Genomic DNA, 20,665 nt, shown 5'->3' on the forward strand with positions numbered 1-20,665 from the left:
TGGTACACCTAGGAGTATGTACTCCCAGGCCACATGTCATCATTGATTGTCCACCGATGCATTGGGTCCCGGCACTAACGGCCTAGCAATTATTTTAGTGATTAATTAATTTGTGTTCACGGGTGCTTGAAAAGTTGTTCCCTAAAAAAAGGCATGGATAAGGCATGCCGAGCTTTCAAAACAAAAATCTAGATCAAACTCACCTACCCGCAACAAAGCAGATGGAGATGACATACGACCGGCCGCCACGACGGTGGCATCTGGCCGGTGGACGGTCACACATGGTTAGATCATGGAGACGAGAAGCATCGAACGGCGGTTTATGACAATGTTAGACTATGTATAGCTTCTGTACCTATGTACATATATGGTACATATTGTAACACAATCATTATATATAATGAGATAAGCCACCCTTAGAGGGTTGTGCTGATTCCCCAAAACTTATTATCTTACATGGTATCACGCTAGGTTACGATCGCTTCCGCTTCTAAACCCTAATACCCGCACCGCCGCCGCAGCCGCCGCCGCCTTCACCGCCGCCGCCGCGCCATCGATCGCGCCGCCGCCATGTCGAGCGCCGCCACCACCGGTTCCACTGCTGCGGGCTTCCTCCCGGCCTCTCTTGCGGCTCTGCTCAACCTCCCGCTCGATGCCGTCTCTGTTCCGGCTCCGATCGGGACAAGGAGCATCGGCTCCGTCTTCTCCACGCCGCCGGCGCCCTCGCTTGGGCGTGACCTCGTGGTCCACACCGCGGCGCCGCCGTCCGCTGCGGACTCCGCAGGCGTCGTCCCGCCGCTCCTGCCGCAAGCGGATCACACTGCCCCGCTGGCGGGGTTGGCGGCGTCCGCCCCGGCCGCGGGCCTTGCGGCGTCCGCACCGGCCGCGAGCTTTGCGGCGCCCGCCCTGGCTGCGGTCCCGCCTCCTCCCGCATCGGCTTCGGTGCCTCCGGCTGCCTCCATGGTGTTTGCACCCCAGGCAGCCTCCTCGATGGGATTGTCTTCGCCGCCGCCGTTTCACTTCGGTCATCTCATCACCATCAAGCTCTCCGCCGACAACTACATCTTCTGGCGTGCGCAGGTTCTCCCGCTCTTGGGGAGTCACTACCTGCTAGGCTACGTCGACGGATCGCTTCCCTGCCCACCCGCGCTGGTAGACAGCGTGCACGGTCCGGTCTACAATCCGGCCCATCGCGTCTGGACGGGGCAGGACCAGGCGAACCTCTCCTCCATCCAGGGGTCGCTCTCGCCGGCAGTTGCCGGCCTTGTTGTCTTCGCGAAGACGTCTCATGAGGCCTGGACCATCCTTGAGCGCACCTTTGCAGCGCAGTCCCAGGCTCGTGTCTCTGCACTCCGTCGTCAGCTTGGAGAGTGTCAGAAGCTTGACTCCACTGCCACTGAGTTCTACAACAAGGTCAAGGGCCTCGCCGACACATTGGCCTCCATTGGACAGCCCCTCACCGACTCCGAGTTCAACTCGTTTATTGTCAATGGTCTTGATGAGGAGTATGATGCCTTAGTCGAGATCATCAACGAGCGGGGCAACTCGACACCCATGCTGGCACACGAGGTTTTCTCTCGGCTCCTTCTCACTGAGCAACGGGTCGAGACTCGCCGCACCAGGGGCACTGGCTCCCTCTCGGCCAACGCCGCCACCAAGGGTGGCCGCTCTTCTTCATCACCCCGGTCTCCCTTGGGGCTGCCACCGTCGCCCGCCTCGGCCCCCCCACCTACTGCGACCTTACCGGGGGCTGGCGGTCCACGTGTGTGTCAGCTTTGTGGCCGCGATGGGCACTGGGCCTCCAAGTGTCATAAGCGCTTCCAGCGAAGCTTCCTTGGTCTTGGCAATGACGGCAAAGATACACGCAACAATGCCCGTCAGGTCGCCATGGCTGATCGTCCCGCGCCGCAGAAGCAACAGGGACACACTCAGTCCTACTCCATCGATCCACACTGGTACATGGACTCTGGGGCGACAGAGCATCTAACCAGCGAGATGGGGAAGCTTCACACTCGTGAACCCTATCATGGCTCCGACAAGATCCACACCGCCAATGGAGCAGGTATGCACATCTCTCATATTGGTCAAGCATCTCTTCTCACTAGACATGCCAATAGGAGTCTTCAGCTTCGCAATGTTCTTCGAGTTCCATCTGTGACCCGTAATCTTCTTTCAGTTCCTAAACTCACACGTGATAATAATGTGCTTTGTGAATTTCACCCTTTTGATCTTTTTATTAAGGATCGGGGCACGAGGGACATTCTTCTTAGTGGGCGGTTGTGCCAGGGCCTCTACCGTCTGGAGCATCCTGGTGTCGCTCGTGTTTTCAGTGGAGTTCGGGTCTCTCCGTCACAGTGGCATGCTCGTCTTGGTCACCCGGCCACACCTATTGTCCGTCATATTTTGCGTCGTCATGAGCTTCCTAGTTTGTCTAGTCATAAAGATGTAGCAGTGTGTGATGCTTGTCAGCAGGGGAAGAGTCATCAACTTCCTTTTTCGGAGTCCAGTCGTGAGGTGAAACATCCTTTAGAACTTGTGTTTTCAGATGTATGGGGTCCTGCTCAGACTTCTGTCAGTGGTCATAATTACTATATCAGTTTCGTTGATGCTTATAGTCGCTTTACCTGGCTTTACCTTATTAAACGCAAATCTGATGTGTTTGATATTTTTGTTCAGTTTCAAAAACATGTTGAACGTCTTCTCAAGCACAAAATTGTTCATGTCCAGTCAGACTGGGGGGGCGAGTATCGCAACCTCAACTCTTTCTTTCAGTCGCTTGGGATAGCTCATCGTTTAGCATGTCCACATACACATCAGCAGAATGGTTCAGTCGAACGTAAGCATCGTCATATTGTTGAAGCTGGTCTTACTCTTTTGGCCCATGCATCTGTTCCGTTTCGGTTTTGGAGTGATGCTTTCACCACTGCATGCTTTCTCATCAACCGTACTCCTACTCGTGTTTTAAACATGAAGACTCCCATTGAGGTTCTCCTTAATGAACAACCTGATTATACCTTTCTCAAGGTATTTGGGTGTGCTTGCTGGCCGCATCTTCGTCCATATAACAAGCGCAAGCTTGAGTTTCGTTCTAAGAAGTGTGTTTTTCTTGGCTATAGCTCTCTTCATAAAGGTTACAAATGTCTTCATGTTCCCACTAATCGTGTCTATATATCTCGGGACGTCGTGTTTGATGAGCATGTTTTTCCCTTTGCCAACCTTCCTGTGTCCACTGTCGAACCACCATCCCTGCATTCATCCTCTGTTGCTTCTGACCAATTTGATGATGTTGCATACTCTCCTTTGCTGTTACCTAACCATGGTGCAGGAACCGGACGTGGAGCTCGTTTGGAGCTGTTGGAGGATTCACCATCATCATCGTCGTCTTCTGGTGGGCACGTCGATCGCCCTATGTTGCATGGCATCGATTCGCGTGCCCATGCATGGTCACCCGACGAGCCCGTCGCGCCGAGCATCTCCACTGCTCGGTCCGTTTCGCCAGCGGCCGCCGAGTCGCCCGCGGCTCGGCCCGTCACGCCGTCTTCGCCTGCGGCTCGGCCCGTCACGCCGTCTTCGCCCGCGGCTCGGGTCCTCACGTCGCCTTCATCAGCGGATCGGCCCGCGACACCGGCCGCGCCACGGCCCACTATGCCGAGCTCGCCATCGGCCCGGTCTGTGATGCCGGAGTCGCCAGCTGCTTCGTCTGCTCTGCCGGTTTCGCCGGTGGGTCGGCCTTCTTCGCCAACCGAGTCCGAGGCTACCGTGACTGGCTCCTCGTCACCGGCTGACTCGTCAACGTCGCCGTCCTCCAGCCCGTTGCAGGCTGCTCCGTCGACCTCGGTGGTTCCTGTGTCCCGACCACATACACGCAGTCGCAGTGGCATTTTCAAACCTAAGGAACGTAAGGATGGTACGGTTGCTTGGTTGGCTGCTTGTTTGGCTGCTGCTGTTGCGGATCCATCTTCTGAGCCTCGCTCATATCAGGCTGCCCTGCGCATTCCACATTGGCGAGAGGCTATGGAGCAGGAGTTTCATGCTCTTCTTCGTAACAAGACATGGACTCTCGTTCCTCCACCACCACGGGTAAATGTTATTGACTCAAAATGGGTATTCAAAGTGAAGAAGCATTCGGATGGATCTATTGAGCGTTACAAAGCGCGACTTGTTGCTCGCGGTTTTCGGCAGCGTCATGGTCTTGACTATGAGGACACCTTCAGTCCTGTCGTCAAGCCTACCACTATTCGGCTTCTTCTCTCCATTGTTGTTTCTCGTGGTTGGTCACTTCGTCAACTTGATGTGCAGAATGCTTTTCTACATGGATTTTTGGAGGAAGAGGTTTATATGAAACAGCCGCCTGGTTTCTCTGATCCTGATCGTCCTGACTATATCTGTCGTCTTTCCAAAGCACTATATGGTTTGAAGCAAGCTCCTCGTGCCTGGCATGCCCGCCTTGCCTCTGCCCTTCGTGCTCATGGGTTTGTGCCGTCTACTGCTGACACTTCGTTATTTCTTCTACAGAAGCCAGAAGTCACTATGTATCTTTTGGTATATGTCGATGATATTATCCTTGTCAGCTCTTCTCAGTATGCTGCTGATGCTCTTGTCTGCTCTCTTGGTGCTGATTTTGCGGTCAAAGATCTTGGGAAGCTTCACTACTTTCTTGGAGTTGAGGTCACTTCTCGTGCTACTGGTCTTGTCCTTACGCAGAAGAAGTACTCCTTGGAGTTGTTACAGAGAGCTGGCATGCTGAAGTGCAAACCGACCACCACACCCATGTCGTCTACCGACAAGATAACAGCTGTTGATGGTGAGCTTTTGTCTCCTGCGGATGCCACAGAGTACAGGAGCATTGTTGGTGGACTTCAGTACTTGACGATCACGAGACCAGATATCTCTTATGCTGTTAACAGGGTTTGTCAGTATCTTCAGGCTCCCAGAGATACTCATTGGGCTGCTGTTAAACGCATTCTTCGTTATGTTCAGTTCACCCTGACATTTGGTATGCATATTCGGCCGACTTCCTCTCGGGTCCTTTCGGCCTTCTCTGATGCAGATTGGGCTGGTAGCCCAGATGACAGGCGATCCACGGGGGGTTATGCAGTATTCTTTGGCTCTAATTTGATCGCCTGGAGTGCTCGGAAACAGGCTACTGTGTCACGTAGCAGTACTGAAGCTGAGTACAAGGCTGTGGCTAATGCTACTGCAGAGATTATTTGGGTGCAGTCTTTGCTTCAGGAGTTGGGTTTGTCTCAACCACAGCCTCCTATTCTTTGGTGTGATAACATCGGTGCTACATACCTTTCTGCAAATTCAGTATTTCATGCCCGAATGAAACACATTGAAGTTGACTATCACTTTGTACGGGAACGTGTATCACAGAAGCAACTCCAGATCAAGTTTATCTCATCTAAGGATCAACTTGCAGACATCTTCACTAAGCCTTTACCGCTGCCACAGTTTGAGGCTTGTAGGCGCAATCTTACCCTTCTCAGTTCTTTAGAAAGTGGCTAAGATTGAGGGAGGGTGTTAGACTATGTATAGCTTCTGTACCTATGTACGTATATGGTACATATTGTAACACAACCATTATATATAATGAGATAAGCCACCCCTAGAGGGTTGTGCTGATTCCCCAAAACTTATTGTCTTACAGACGATGATGACAAGATATGTTGGTCGGCAATTCGATGACTATTGAGCTCAAATGCCACTCCGGTCCGATCTTCGTCAAGGTATCATGCATGCATGTGAGTCTTTTCTGTAGTGCCACTGATGGATCACCTAGCCTCTAATTAACGTGCATGTTGTTCAATCGGCGTTGACGAAGTCCTCCAGCAAACTTCTGTACATGCATCTGAACCGTATTGTGTCGCAGGCTGGGCAACGCCGGCCAGCCGCAGTGCGGCACGTCTTCTCCGTACAAAACATAATGGATCAGGTTTTCCCAGCTGCTTCAACAACCGAGGTCATCGTAATCAAGAAGCGGATGATTCGATTGCATCACGGAAGATGCACACACAGAAGCAAAGACATAAATGTTGTACTGTGACACGTACACAGTTTGTGCCTTGTAATTTGTTAACCCTTAAAGCGAAAAATACATCTAATCGAAACAAATATACATTTTCTAAATGCACCATACGCCTTTTAGTTTATATACTTATTTTTTGAATGAATTCTACCTTTGCAGCGTACATATATACTGTATCGGATAAAGGATATATAATTTCCCCAAGGAAAAAGTAGGACATACTCTAAAAAGGGTATATGCTTCATCAAGAAAGTGTTATATACTTCGTCACACAAAGGCATATATGCGTCCAAAAAGTTAGATATGAACCCTGCAAAGTTTAATTACATGCAAGCTCGCAAAAATTAATACTATAGACCACCATGCAAATATACTCATTTTCTGAACTATACTTAATTGCTCCACCTGATATATCGTGATAAACTACTAAGGGTCACGTAGACATAATACTCCATTTAGGCAGTATATATATACTACTTCTTCACTTATACTCATTAAATAAAATGTAGTATATGGTTCTTCAAAAGATGGGCAGTATGTTCTCCGACAGTACATACCATAAAAGTCAGTACATGCTCTTTAAAAAAGTTAGTATATACTGCTTATAAAAAATGCACTTTATACTCTCGTAAAAAGGCATTACATACTACTTCAATTTTTAGGTACTGGAAGCCATATACTTCTTCAAAAACAAATTCAGTATGTACCCCAAATAAAATTTAGTATATACTCCTTTAAAAAGCTAGTACATGCTGGGTCAAAGAAGTCAGTATATACTCCTTACATAAATGCAGTATATATTCTTCAAAAGTTTGGTATATACTCCATGAAAAAATGTAAACGTAAGCCACCATACATACTTCATTGGTTCAGGTATACCAATCGGGAATTGCTAACATAGTAATGCCAATTGCGAGCGCATGATTCATATCTATGACATACTTTACTCCTCTGCGATATTTCTGGACATGGCGTACATAGATAATCTTCCCAAGTATTTAATTAAAGCCACCGGCTCCATGTGCCTTTCTTATAGGGAGTAGTTGTGCATGCAGAAACGAAATAGTGTCTCATTTGCATGGCTTGCTAAACTGTTACCGGGTATACCCATCCATCTTATCCATTGACATGGGAGTACATACTCTTGGGAGTATAAAAGAGGGGTCATATATATATATATATATATATATATATATATATATATATATATATATATATATATATATATATATATAGTAACGCTAAATTAAGCTTGAGTGTAGAATAGCTTATTCTACACCAAGTAAGAAATCAAAAACTTGGATAGTAAAAAATATATCTCATAATTACTACATTTTACATAGCGTTTTACTAGATTTTGTACATACCGTTACTGGGGTGTAGAATAAGCTATTCTACACTCACGCTTAGAATAGCGTTACCCTATATATATATATATATATATGAAAAATTCATCCTACCATCCGGTGGTAGTTACCCCATATATCTCATATACTACCATATGGTATTATATATATTATTTTATTAGTTTAAATATGTTCATATACTATATCTAAGATATTTCAAAGCAAATTACATAAAAAAATTGCATATAAGCCGATAGTTTTTGTTATATTTGTGGAATACGTACATATTTATACGTAAAAAAGAGCATACTTAAAACATGATACATACTACCTAAAAATTAGTACATATAGTACTTAATCATTATTATATACTACATACTACACGTGCATACTCTCATTTCGATTGATACTATATACAACATACAAAATGTAAGTGGTGGTAACTACCACTGCTTGTAGGAAATATTTATCCTATATATATATATATATATATATATATATATATATATATATATATATATATATATAGGGAAAATCCATCCTACCACCCGATGGTAGTTACCCCATATGTCTCATATATTACCATGTGGTAATATATATATACTACTTTATCATTTTAAATATATTCATATACTATATCTAAGATATTTCAAAGCAAGTTACATGAAAAAATTATATATGAACCCATAGTTTTTGTTATATTTGTGAAATACGTACATATTTGTACGTAAAAAAGAGCATACTCAAAACATGGTATATACTACCTAAAAATTAGTATATATACTACATAATCATTGTTATATACTACATACTACACGTACATACTCTCAATTTTGATAGATACTACATACAACATACAAAACGCAAGTGGTGGTAACTACCACTGCTTGTAGGAAACATTTGTCCTATATATATATATATCAGAGTATGTACGTGTAGTATGTAGTATATAACAATGATTAGGTAGTATATATACTAATTTTAAGTAGTATGTACTATTTTTTGAGTATGCTCATTTTTACGTACAAATATGTACGCATTTTACAAATATAACAAAAATTATGGGCTCGTATGCAATTTTTTCATGTAACTTGCTTTGAAATATCTTAGATATAGTATATGAACATATTTAAAATAATAAAATAGTATATATAGTACCACAGATTTTCCCTATATATATATATAGACCCACCATATATATGGTGGGTCTATTATGATAACACCCTCTAGAGTCTTATTCTGCTAACACCTCTACTTATTCTGATAACACCTCGTACCCACTGGTAGCTACAAACTAACCACGCAGCCGCTCCCCACTACCCCTGTCCCATCCAACTTTCTTCCTCCCGATCCAACCACCAAACTCACGAACCCCATTGCATCTGCTGCCTTCCACCGGCGCACCACCCCCTGTGTCACCGCCGCGGTAACCACCAGCGTCGCCCCTGCCCCCACACTACCGCGGCCACCTCCTTCCTCCCTTCTTCCTCTCCCACCAGCTCCCGGGCCCTACCCCACCACCTCCTTCCTCCGGCGACGCTGCTCGGGATCCGCCCCACCAGCTCCTTCCTCCGGCTCTGCCGCTCGGGACCCGCCCCACAGCCTTCTTCCTTCGGTGCCCCCGCTCGTGCCCTGGATCTCCTAGCGCATCGCTCTCCCCGCTCTCCTCCACCTCCCACCTCTGGGTCTGCCCAGCGACGGATCCGGCAGGACCCTCCTCCACCCCTCCTACCGTGCCTACCCCACGACGGTTCCGGCGGGATCCTCCTGCATCTCCGTCCTCCCGTGCCTGCCCGACGATGGATCTGGCAGGACCCTCCTCCATCCCGCCTACTGTGTCTGCCCGGCAACAGATCCGGCGGGATCCTCCTCCACCTCCGTCCTCCCGTGCCTGCCCACCGGCTGGATCCTCCTACTCCTCCCTTTTCCCGTGCTAGCCGGTCACAGATCCGGCAAGATCCTCCACCTCTCTCCTCTAATGCCTTCCTGGAGAAGGATACGATGGGATCCTCCTGCAGCTCCTTCCTCTACGACGGTGTCGAGCTCTGTGCCCTCCCCAACGAGCCGCCCTCCCCTGGCACAATTGTTACAGTTCACTTGGGGTGTTAGTGTTGTGCATTTCGTCGTTGCGGGCGCGGGCAGCAGTCCAGTTAGGGGCGCACCACAGTACTACGACTGGTGACCTTGTAGTGTGTTCTAGCGGCGAGCGCGCTTACCATGCAGTTTGGGATGGATCCGGGGCTCTCCTGCTTCTCCTGGCGCTCCTAGCACCACCAGCCGCGGCCACCAGCTTCTGCATCCGACAACTCTCTCTCTCTCTCTCTCTCTCTCTCTCTCTCTCTGCTTGCCAGTTCCCCTGAGCAGCGTGTGCATTGAGGAAATGGCCCCACGGATCTTCACAACCTCACTTTCGAGCTCATGGATGACGGATGACCAGTCCGCTTGGATGTGGCGTGTAGTCTTTGCAGTGCATGCCGTGTACTCGAGCAGTTTAGCTAGTGGATGAACACAGCCTGCGATTGCAGTTTGTGGGCTATGCAGTTGGATTCCCTGCCGGTCACCATCAGCGTGCAGTTGGCCTACGCCGGGCGCGCGGTCCGGCTATGTTCGTGTTGTAGAGCTTGGGTGTGCACCAAAAATTATCAGAGGGCGCTATTTGCACACGCTGGGCATTAGCGGCAGTGTTGATGCCCGACATTGTAGTCCGTTGTTGTTAATTGCTGCGGTATCAGATTAATTTCTTTTACACGAGACAAGCCAAGAAGCAAACAAAGAGAAAAGAAGTGTACTGCACACTCAGACTATAAAAACTTGTGGATGATCGTTTGCTAGTCAACGGATCATGTAGTTAATGTGTATTATGTACTCATTTTTTTGTTGCCCTCGCCGGTTTAGTTTACTTTTTTGGAGTAGAAAAGACGAACAGTGAAAGAAAAGTGCACTGCCCACGCGTGCAGTGCGCTAGGCGTGTGCGTGCAGTGGGCAAGGTGGCAAAAGGCAGCCCAAGTGGTTCAGTTAGTTGCTAGTGGTGCTCGAGAGCTAATTCTGCTCTATAGAGGATGTATGTATGGCTGTATGTATGCACAAAGTTTCATTATTTGTTGCATCAAGAAAATCCCCTTACTATTAAGGGGTTTGTTGTTCATTGCTATGAAAAATGTGTCACGTCCACTTTGTAAAAAGCATGGTCATTATTCTCATAACAAAAAAATGATGAAGTTCTCTTTGTCTTGACCATGTAGTGTTGCGGTGCACTTTCGGTAGTGTTGCGGTTCACTGTCCACTCTCATTCAAAAAAAACATGAAAAAAAGACAACAAAAACTTGTGCGAGAAAGTTTATGTCTGACAAAAAGAAATCATGAAGTTCACTTGACTGTCTCCTGAAGTGCGGTTTTCCGTTTGAAGCAGTGTGTTCTTCTGTCCGATGAAGTACACACGCCGATTTTGGTCTTGCGAAAAACAGAGTGTCCGCTTTTCGGTAAAATCAAAACCGCTCTTAAACCGTAAGGAATTAGAGAGAGTGTTCTACATGAAAAAGTTGCGTCTCATCGATATCTTTCCAACGGTATATGATTTGAATCATTTCGAAAAGCGGTTTGTAAAAAATTCATGAAAAAGGACCGCTGCCACTCGTTGTCCGCTGCACCATTTTCAAAATTAACTTAAAATCGTAAGGAATCTCAAAAACATTTCAACATATGAAAGTTGCACCTTGTCCATAGCTTTTCAATGGTATTACACGCCTTGTTTCGACAAACGGTTAAAAAACTGGAGCGAAAACAGTACTGAAAATTTGAATTTTTTTGAAAAACAAAATTCTGTGATTTAGTAAATTTGAAACTGCTCTTAAACCGTAATGAATTAGAGAAAATGATAGATATAAAAAAGATGCGCCTTAATGATATCTTTCCAACGGTGTATCATTTGCTTTGTTCCGATGAGCGGTTTAGAAAAAATCACGAAAAACGCTCGCTGCCACTCGTCATGGGCCGCACCATTTTCAAAACTGCTCTTAAACCGTGTGGAATCTCGAAAAGTGTTCAACATGTCGAAGTTGCGCCTAATCCTTTTCAACGGTATATTACACGCCTCATTCCGATAAACGGTTAAAAAATTAGAACGAAAACAGTACCAAAAAACAACGCGTGCAGTTTTTTTCGACGAGAAGTTCACTCGTGTGAGTACTGCAGCACACTTGGTTCAAACAATGACGTGCACTTGCGTTGAGCGTGCAGTGCGGAAGTATTATCAGAATAGTTATTCTGCTAATGTATGCGTACACCTCACTCACTGTCAGGACTTTTCGGCTTCCGAGGCACGTGCCACATCAAAATTGTGAAAATTGGCTATTCAAACATCACACGAGACCTCTTTGCGCCACATGCATGCAGGCAGTGGTTATCCTAGCTAGGACACTCACATGTGAAGCTTCCATCTGTGGGCCCACGAGGCCATCATCGATGCATGCATCACTTTGACCTACATTGGGAGAGGTTAACTAATTTCACCATGGATGATGATTCTTTTTGGGTTGTATTACGGTAGGAGCACATAGTATGCCTCAACGAGGGGGAAGGGGACTATCATATGTAGTACGTTTCATGAACCTAGCTCTGTGTGGGTGCATGATTTATGGTTTTTGAGGCATGTGGCACATCAAAGTTGTGCATTTTAGGTATTCAACATATGTTTGGCCCACATGCAAAGCGATGGTGGTTGTCCTCACGTACCCACTTAAGCGGTTATCAGTGATATCGATGCTTTCCATCTGTGGGCTCGCTTGGTCCATCACTACTTTCTGCATGACAACGAGAGTGGTATATATATATATATATATATATATATATATATATATATAGGCTTGCTAAAGTGAGCGGGAGCGCAAAAACTCTAATTGTGCGCTCCGGCCGCTCCGCGTGACGCACCGCTAATCCAGCGGGCCTGCTAATCATCGTAAAACGGTTGGTACAAAACGTAATGTAATTAGATGAGTTACGGTAGCCAATAAACAACCCCACCCTTAATTACACTGAACGCAACAGCCCCTGGTCAGCCTTGTAAATTGATAGTAAATTTGAAAGGGAATATAGTAATGTGATTACTATCTTTCTTTTGATAGGTAATAGAAGTTGGCTCCTGCCTAGTCGTAACTCAATTACCATGCAATATGGGTAGGCGTGGTAAATCGATAGTAAGTTAGAAATGGAATATAGTAATGCGATTACTATCTACCTTTTGACAAGCCATAGTAATTGGCTCATGCCTAGTCGTAACTCAATTGCCATGCAATACAATTTTCTGTTAAAAGAAAGTAACATCGTTCAATTTTGGGTTGTAGCCCTGTACTCCATGATTCACGTGTTGACAGCTAACAAATAATTGGTACGCAAACAATTTTCTAATAAAAGAAATTGACTCGTTGCGAGCGGTAACGCAATAGGTATATTCAATCAAAATACTCCTAAACTTCCCTTATTTTTAACTCCCATTTAGTCCCAGCTTGATTTTTACATTACCAGACGAATTACAACAGTCCTCACTACTCTTTTACTTCACCTAAAATATGCTTTCTGTTTCTTACTAGAATTAATGAGAGGGTTACTAGAATAGAAGCTCAATTACTATACTCCAGCCCATAGTAGTTTTGCATTGTCAAGTTCTGATCTTTGACAAAAAATATGACAATCAATTGGACCGACAGTTTTACTATAAGAGAAATTACTAGAATACACCATATATAGTAATTGTTTTACGATCACCTATAAGAATGGCAACCATGTTATTGTTTAGCAGGGAGTAGGAGTGGTGTGATAGTCAGTAATACATTTGATTTCATTGCCATGTTTGCTACAAAATTTACTAGGATTAGCAGACGGCTGCTTTGCATGCGAGACGGGAAAATTGTGCGGGCCATGTAGTAACTCATTTATGTACATTACGTTTTCAGCCAACTGTTTTACGAGGAGTAGCAGACCCTCTGGATTAGCTGAGCGGAAGGCGCAGTCACCGGAGCGCACGATTAGCTATTTTGCGCGCCCGCTCACTTTAGCGTCACCGTATATATATATATATATATATATATATATATATATATATATATATATATATATATATATATATATATATATATATATATATATATATATACAGACGGTCTATTCTGCTAATATTAGCAGAATAACTATTCTGCACACCACTTCCGCACTGCACGCTGAATGCAAGTGCACTGCATCTTCTTGACGACGAGCACTGCAATATAGACAAGTGAACTTCGCGTCGGAAAAAACTGCACGCAGTGTTTTTCGGTACTATTTTCGCTCTAATTTTTTGATTGTTTATCGGAACGAGGCATATAATATATCGTTGAAAAGCTATGGATTAGGCGCAACTTCGCTATGTTGAACACTTTTCGAGATTCCTCGCGGTTTAAGAGCAGTTTCAAAAACAGCGCGGCGGATGACGAGTGGCAGCGAACGTATTTTCACGATTTTTTCTAAACCGCTCATCGGAATAAAGCAAAAGATACACCATTGGAAAGATATCGTCAAGGCGCATATTTTTAATATTTATTATGTTTTCTAATTCGTTACGGTTTAAGAGCAGTTTCAAATTTACTAAATCGCGGAATTCTGTTTTTCAAGTTTTTTCAAATTTTCGGTACTGTTTTCGCTCCAGTTTTTGAACTGTTTGTCGAAACGAGGCGTGTGATACGCCGTTGGAAAGCTAAGAACGAGGCGCAACTTTCATATGTTGAAATATTTTTGAAATTTCTTACGGTTTTAAGTTAATTTTGAAAATTGTGCGGCGGAAAATGAGTGGCAGCGGCCGTTTTTGGCAAAAATTTTGCGAACCGCTGGTCGGAATGATTCAAACGATACGCCGTTGGAAAGATATCGATGGGATGCAACTTTTTCATGTAGAACACTCTCTCTAATTCTTTACGGTTTAAGAGGAATTTTAAATTTACCGAAATGCGGACACTCTGTTTTTCGCGACACCCATATCGACGTGGGTACTTCATCCGACTGAAAACCGCACTGCAACGGATGAAAAACCGCACTGCATCACACGGGTAAGATAACTGCATGATTTATTTTTTATGGGACGTAAATTTTTGAAGACAAGGAAGAAAATCGCACTGCTTTTAGACTCAAAACCACACTGCATCAGACGGGCTAGCGGACTGCATGATTTCTTTTTTGTGGGACGCAAACTTTTGAAGACGAGGAAGAAAACCGCACTGCTTTTAGACTTAAAACTCGCACTTCATCGGACAGACAAGTGCACTGCATGATTTCTTTTTTGTGGGACATAAGTTTTTCCCAAACGAGGTAGCAAACTGCACTGCTTCAGACTAAAAACCACACTACATGAGAAGGGCAAGTGCACTGCATCGTTTCTTTTGTCAGACATAATTTTTCTCATGCGAGGAAGTGAAGTGCGCTTCATATCGTGCGTAATTTAACCACAAAATTATGGAGAAGTGAACCGCGTTACTTTTTGTTCTTGTTTCGATAACGTTTTTTCTTTGCACTTACGAGATGAACATCATCAGACGGCCGAGTGGACCTTTTTTTAGACCAAAGTGCACCGCATGATCGAAAAGAATGAACCACAAGACCATGCTTTTTATGGACAACAATATTTTAAACACAAATCATGTATGTGTTCACCGTACATGGCAACTGAGTTAATGTATTCAAACACAAACAAAATTGCACGCGCCCAAACGACAATGCTTTTGCCCACAACCGCTACCCTTTTGTGCCGGACTGAACTTTTGTTCACAAGTATAGTAGAAGTGTTAGTTTCCTTATAGGATGCAAATCTGTACAACTCTCTCTTGAAGACATCAAATTCACAAGTGCACTTATGAACAAGAAACTTGCCTTCTTTTGCCTCCATAATGGATCAAAGAAGCAGTGCAGAAGCTTGTATCATCCATCTGAAGAATGCACTGGAGATACATCAGCAAGGAACTGCACAACACATATTTTGAAGGAAAAAGAAATTCAAACCGAACACTCAACATCTGGGAACTGCACGCGGAGAGGAGGGGCAGCTCGTCGGGGGGCAGAGATCCACCGGTGCTACGCCACACTGGCGATTTTTGTGCACTACGTCAGAAAGTAGGGGCTCGACGTGGGGAGGGAGGCCGGCCGTCACGGGGCGCGGCCGTGACCGTCGAGGCTGGCAATTGTGGGGGCAGCCTGGCTGGATCCGGATGCACTAGTGCGGGGGAGGCGGCTCATCCACTCGTCGGTGCGGATTCGGCGCCCGATGGATCGGGCCGAGGCGGCGCGATGGATGGGGTCGGGCGCATGATGGGGCAGTAGCCATGGCTGGAGCGGGGCTGGGCCGGGCCGTCGCTAGGCAACGCTGTAGATCAGAGGCGCGCGGGGGAGATGCGGGGTGGCGCCGGACGGGAGGAGTAGAAGGCGACGCAGCTCTGGACGGGAGGAGGACGAGGCGAGGCGCCACCGGATGGGAGGAGTAGGAGGCGGGCGGCTCCGGGCAGGTGGAGGAGGAGGCGGGGAGACGCCGTGCGGGTGGAGGAGGATGTGGGGCAGCGCCGGACGAGAGGTGTAGGAGGCGGGGCGGCTTCGGACGGAAGGAGGAGGAGGTGGGGAGACGCCGGGTAGGAGGAGGAGTAGGCGGGGCTGCACCGGGCGGGAGGTGGAGGCGGGGCGGCACCGGCCGGGGGTAGGAGAAGGCGGGGTGGAGGTGGAGGTTGTGCGGCGGCGGGGCAAGAGGTGGTGGTCGCAGGGAGTGGAGGGGCACGGGGAGGGAGGGGGGTTGGTGCTCGAACAGGATAAGGTGGTTTGTTTGTAGCTACATCGGTACGTGGGGTGTTAGCAGAATAAGCCCCGGGTGTGCAGAATAAGGGTCTTAAGGGTGTTATCATAATAGACCCACCCTATATATATATATACATACATACATATATATATATATATATATATATATATATATATGAGCACACACAAATGCATGTGTATGCATGAATCCCTCTCATCGAGTCGAAGTGGCTAGTACAATGACATGTCATAAACCGATCTCGCTCTGTGTGGGGAGAGTATACGATTTTTGACGCACGCGCCACATCAATGTTGTGAAATGGTATTCAAACATGCATGCATGTATCACCACCATACATATGCATGTAGTGGTTGTCTTCAAACGGTACACTCCCTCGCGTGGTTATCGGCGACAAGCCTATATATTCGTGGGCCCGCGTGGACATCCATGATCACCTTGACCGACAACAAGATAGGTTACCATGGCGGATTCTTCATTTGGTTCATGTTATCGTAGTATAGGTCATGGTGAGTGATACGTCTCCAACGTATCTATAATTTATGAAGCATTCATGTTATTTTATTATCCGTTTTGAATGATTACGGGCTTTATTATACACTTTTATATTACTTTTGCGACTAACCTATTAACCGGAGGCCCAGCCCATATTGCTGTTTTATTGTCTGTTTCAGTATTTCGAAGAAAAGGAATATCAAACGGAGTCTAAACGGAATGAAACCTTCGCCAGCGTGATTTTTGGGAAGAATATCATCCTGGAGACTTGGAGTTCACGTCCGAAGATCCTCGAGGAGGCCAGGAGATAGGGGGCGCCCCCCCCCCCCTTACTGGGCGCGCCCCCTGTCTTGTGGGCCCCTCGAGCACCTCCCGACCGACTTCTTTCGCCTATATAAGCCTACGTACCCTAAAACCATCGAATATCAAGATAGATTGGGAGTTTCGCCGCCGCAAGCCTCTGTAGCCACCAAAAACCTCTCGGGAGTCCGTTCCAGCACCCTGCCGGAGGGGGGATCCCTCACCGGTGGCCATCTTCATCATCCCGGCGCTCTCCATGACGAGGAGGGAGTAGTTCACCCTCTGGGCTGAGGGTATGTACCAGTAGCTATGTGTTTGATCTCTCTCTCTCTCTCTCTCTCTCTCTCTCTCTCTCGTGTTCCCTCTATGGCACGATCTTCATGTATCCCGAGCTTTGCTATTGTAGTTGGATCTTATGATGTTTCTCCCCCTCTACTCTCTTGTGATGAATTGAGTTTCCCCTTTGAAGTTATCTTATTGGATTGAGTCTTTATGATGAGAACACTTGATGTATGTCTTGTCGTGTTTATCTGTGGTGACAATGGGATATCACGTGCCTCTTGATGTATGTTTTGGTGACCAACTTGCGGGTTCCGCTCATGAACCTACGCATAGGGGTTGGCACACGTTTTCTTGACTCTCTGGTATAAACTTTGGGGCACTTTTTGAAGTACTTTTATGTTGGTTGGATGAATCTGAGATTGTGTGATGCATATCGTATAATCATGCCCATGGATACTTGAGGTGACAATGGAGTATCTAGGTGACATTATGGTTTTGGTTGATTTGTGTCTTAAGGTGTTATTCTAGTACGAACTCTTCAATAGATCGATCCGAAAGAATAACTTTGAGGTGGTTTCGTACCCTACCATAATCTCTACGTTTGTTCTCCGCTATTAGTGGCTTTGGAGTGACTCTTTGTTGCATGTTGAGGGCTTGTTATATGATTTATCTATGTTATTATTGTTGAGAGAACTTGCACTAGTGAAAGTATGAACCCTAGGCCTTGTTTCCTATCATTGCAATACCGTTTACGCTCACTTTTACCATTAGTTACCTTGCCGTTTTATATTTTCAGATAACAAAAACCTATATCTATTATCCATATTGCACTTGTATCACCATCTCTTCGCCGAACTAGTGCACCTATACAATTTGCCATTGTATTGGATGTGTTGGGGACACAAGAGACTCTTTGTTATTTGGTTGCAGGGTTGCTTGAGAGAGACCATCTTCATCCTACGCCTCCTACGGATTGATAAACCTTAGGTCATCCACTTGAGGGAAATTTGCTACTGTCCTACAAACCTGTGCATTTGCAGGCCCAACAACGTCTACAAGAAGAAGGTTGTGTAGTAGACATCAAGCTCTTTTCTGGCGCCTTTGCCGGGGAGGTGAGTGCTTGAAGGTATATCTTTAGATCTTGCAATCGAATCTTTTTGTTTCTTGTTTTATCACTAGTTTAGTTTATAAAAGAAAACTACAAAAAATGGAGTTAAGCTTGTCTCATACGCTTCGTCTTTTTAATATCTTTCGTGAGTTTTATGGAAAGGAAAATTGTGCTCAAGTGCTAGAAGAAGAGTGCATTAAAATGCTTGGCACTGAATCTTTGAATGATTAGTATGATTGCAATGTTGTTAGTCTGAACTCCTTAAATATCCTTAGTACTAATGATGATTGCTCTAGTCATGATATCTCTTATAAGCATGTCAACTTTTGTGGAGTGCATTTTGCATGAACACACCAAATAGAGAAGATATATATTGCAAGAGCCATAAGCATTTAGAAACTAAATTGTTGCAAGAAAGGCTAGATGTGAGTGCTGAAAATTTAAATTTCCTTTGCCGTACTTGTGAACTTTGCAATGAACGTGGTCATTTACATCTCCGATGCAAATTGTTTCATGATCAAATCGTGTCCAAAAAATATGATGATTTGATTTCCCTCGCACATTATAATGAACTTAGTTTGCTTTTGGGTTATGAAGAATTGAAACGCTTAACTAAGCATATTCCAGAATTTAATCTTGAGCATTTCCTTGATATTGATCTAGAAAAGATTTATATGTTTTGTGCGGAGAATTGCATTGAAAATCCTTATATTGCCAATTACCTAAAGAAAAGAAAGCAAATAGAAGACGATGAGAATACTAATGAAAGGGAAGAGACTTCCCAATATCCTCCTATTATTTCTTATGATGAATTAGTTAACGAGGAGGAGCTTTCTATTCAACCAATCTCGTCAATAAGGATCTCAAAGAGGAAGGTTGAACCCACACATAATATGAAGAAGAAAAAGAAAAGAAGGAGCAAAAAAGGTAGAAAGGTACCCCTCCCAAATGATGTTGCTCCTACTACTCATTGTGATGATGATAATTGCTATACTATTGGTGCTATCCATACTATTAATGATGAGAGTGATTATGCTTATGATATGAAAAGGTCCGAGCTTGGGGAAGCTATGTCTGATGAGGATGAAATATTTGAGAATATATTTGCTGAAATTAATGTTTGTCCCAAGCTTGGGGATGCTACGTTTAATGAAGATGCTATTTTTAGCATCCCAAGTTTTGATATGCAAAGTTGTTATGATGATAGCATGCCTCTTACCTATGATGACTATATTGATGAAAGTGGGTTTGGAAGAGTGTCAACTTTAGGAAGTAGTGATCCCACTATTTTGGAGGATGTTGAATTTTATTGTGATGAATACGAAAGTGGATTTGGAAGAGTGTCAACTTTATTTAGTGATTCCACTATCTTGGGAGAGGTTTCAATCAATTATGATGAGAACGAAGTTGCTACTTATGATGATTATTGTGATGAAACTTATGCTATAAAAAGTAGTGATGATTATATTTATAAAACTTGTCATGATTATGATTACCCTTTGTCTGAACATTACTCTTTTAATGTGGAAACATTTTTTAGTGTTCAAGTCTTTTATGATACTTCCACTATTCCGAATGAGAAGAATTTTGCTTATGTGGAGAGTAGTAAATTTTCTATGCTTGTAGATCATGAAAAGAATGCTTTAGGTGATGGTTATATTTTTTAATTCATTCATGATGCTAACGAAAATTATTCATGATGCAATAATATCAAGTTTCCTCTCTATGTGCTTAAAATCTTGAAGCTATGCTTGTTTTACCTTCCTATGCTAGTTGATTATTGTTCCCATAAGTTGTTTGCTCACAAAATCCCTATGCATAGGAAGTGGGTTAGACTTAAATGTGCTAGTCATATTCTTCATGATGCTCTCTTTATGTTTCAATTCTTATCTTTTATGTGAGCATCATTCTCATCATCATGCCTAGCTAGAAAGGCATTAAAGAAAAGCGCTTGTTGGGAGACAACCCAATATTTATCCTTACTATTTTTGTGTGTCCACATGATTATGCTACTGTGGTAATCATGTTTTATATCTTTTGTTTCAATAAAGTGCCAAGTAAGACCTTTAGGATGGCTTACAGTGATAGTTGTTTTGATCCTGCTGAAAATCAGAAACATTTGCACCCAGTAAATTAGTTTTGTTAATTCTCAGAAACGTGATTCTGATCTGATTCTTTTTGATCTGGATTAGTACACAAAGTTCTTAGGACTTCCTAATTTGGTAGGATTTTTGGAGTTCCAGAAGTATACGTTTGATACAGATTACTACAGACTGTTCTGTTTTTGA

This window comes from Triticum aestivum, chromosome 4B (genome assembly GCF_018294505.1).
Source record: "Triticum aestivum cultivar Chinese Spring chromosome 4B, IWGSC CS RefSeq v2.1, whole genome shotgun sequence".
NCBI lineage: Eukaryota > Viridiplantae > Streptophyta > Magnoliopsida > Poales > Poaceae > Triticum > Triticum aestivum.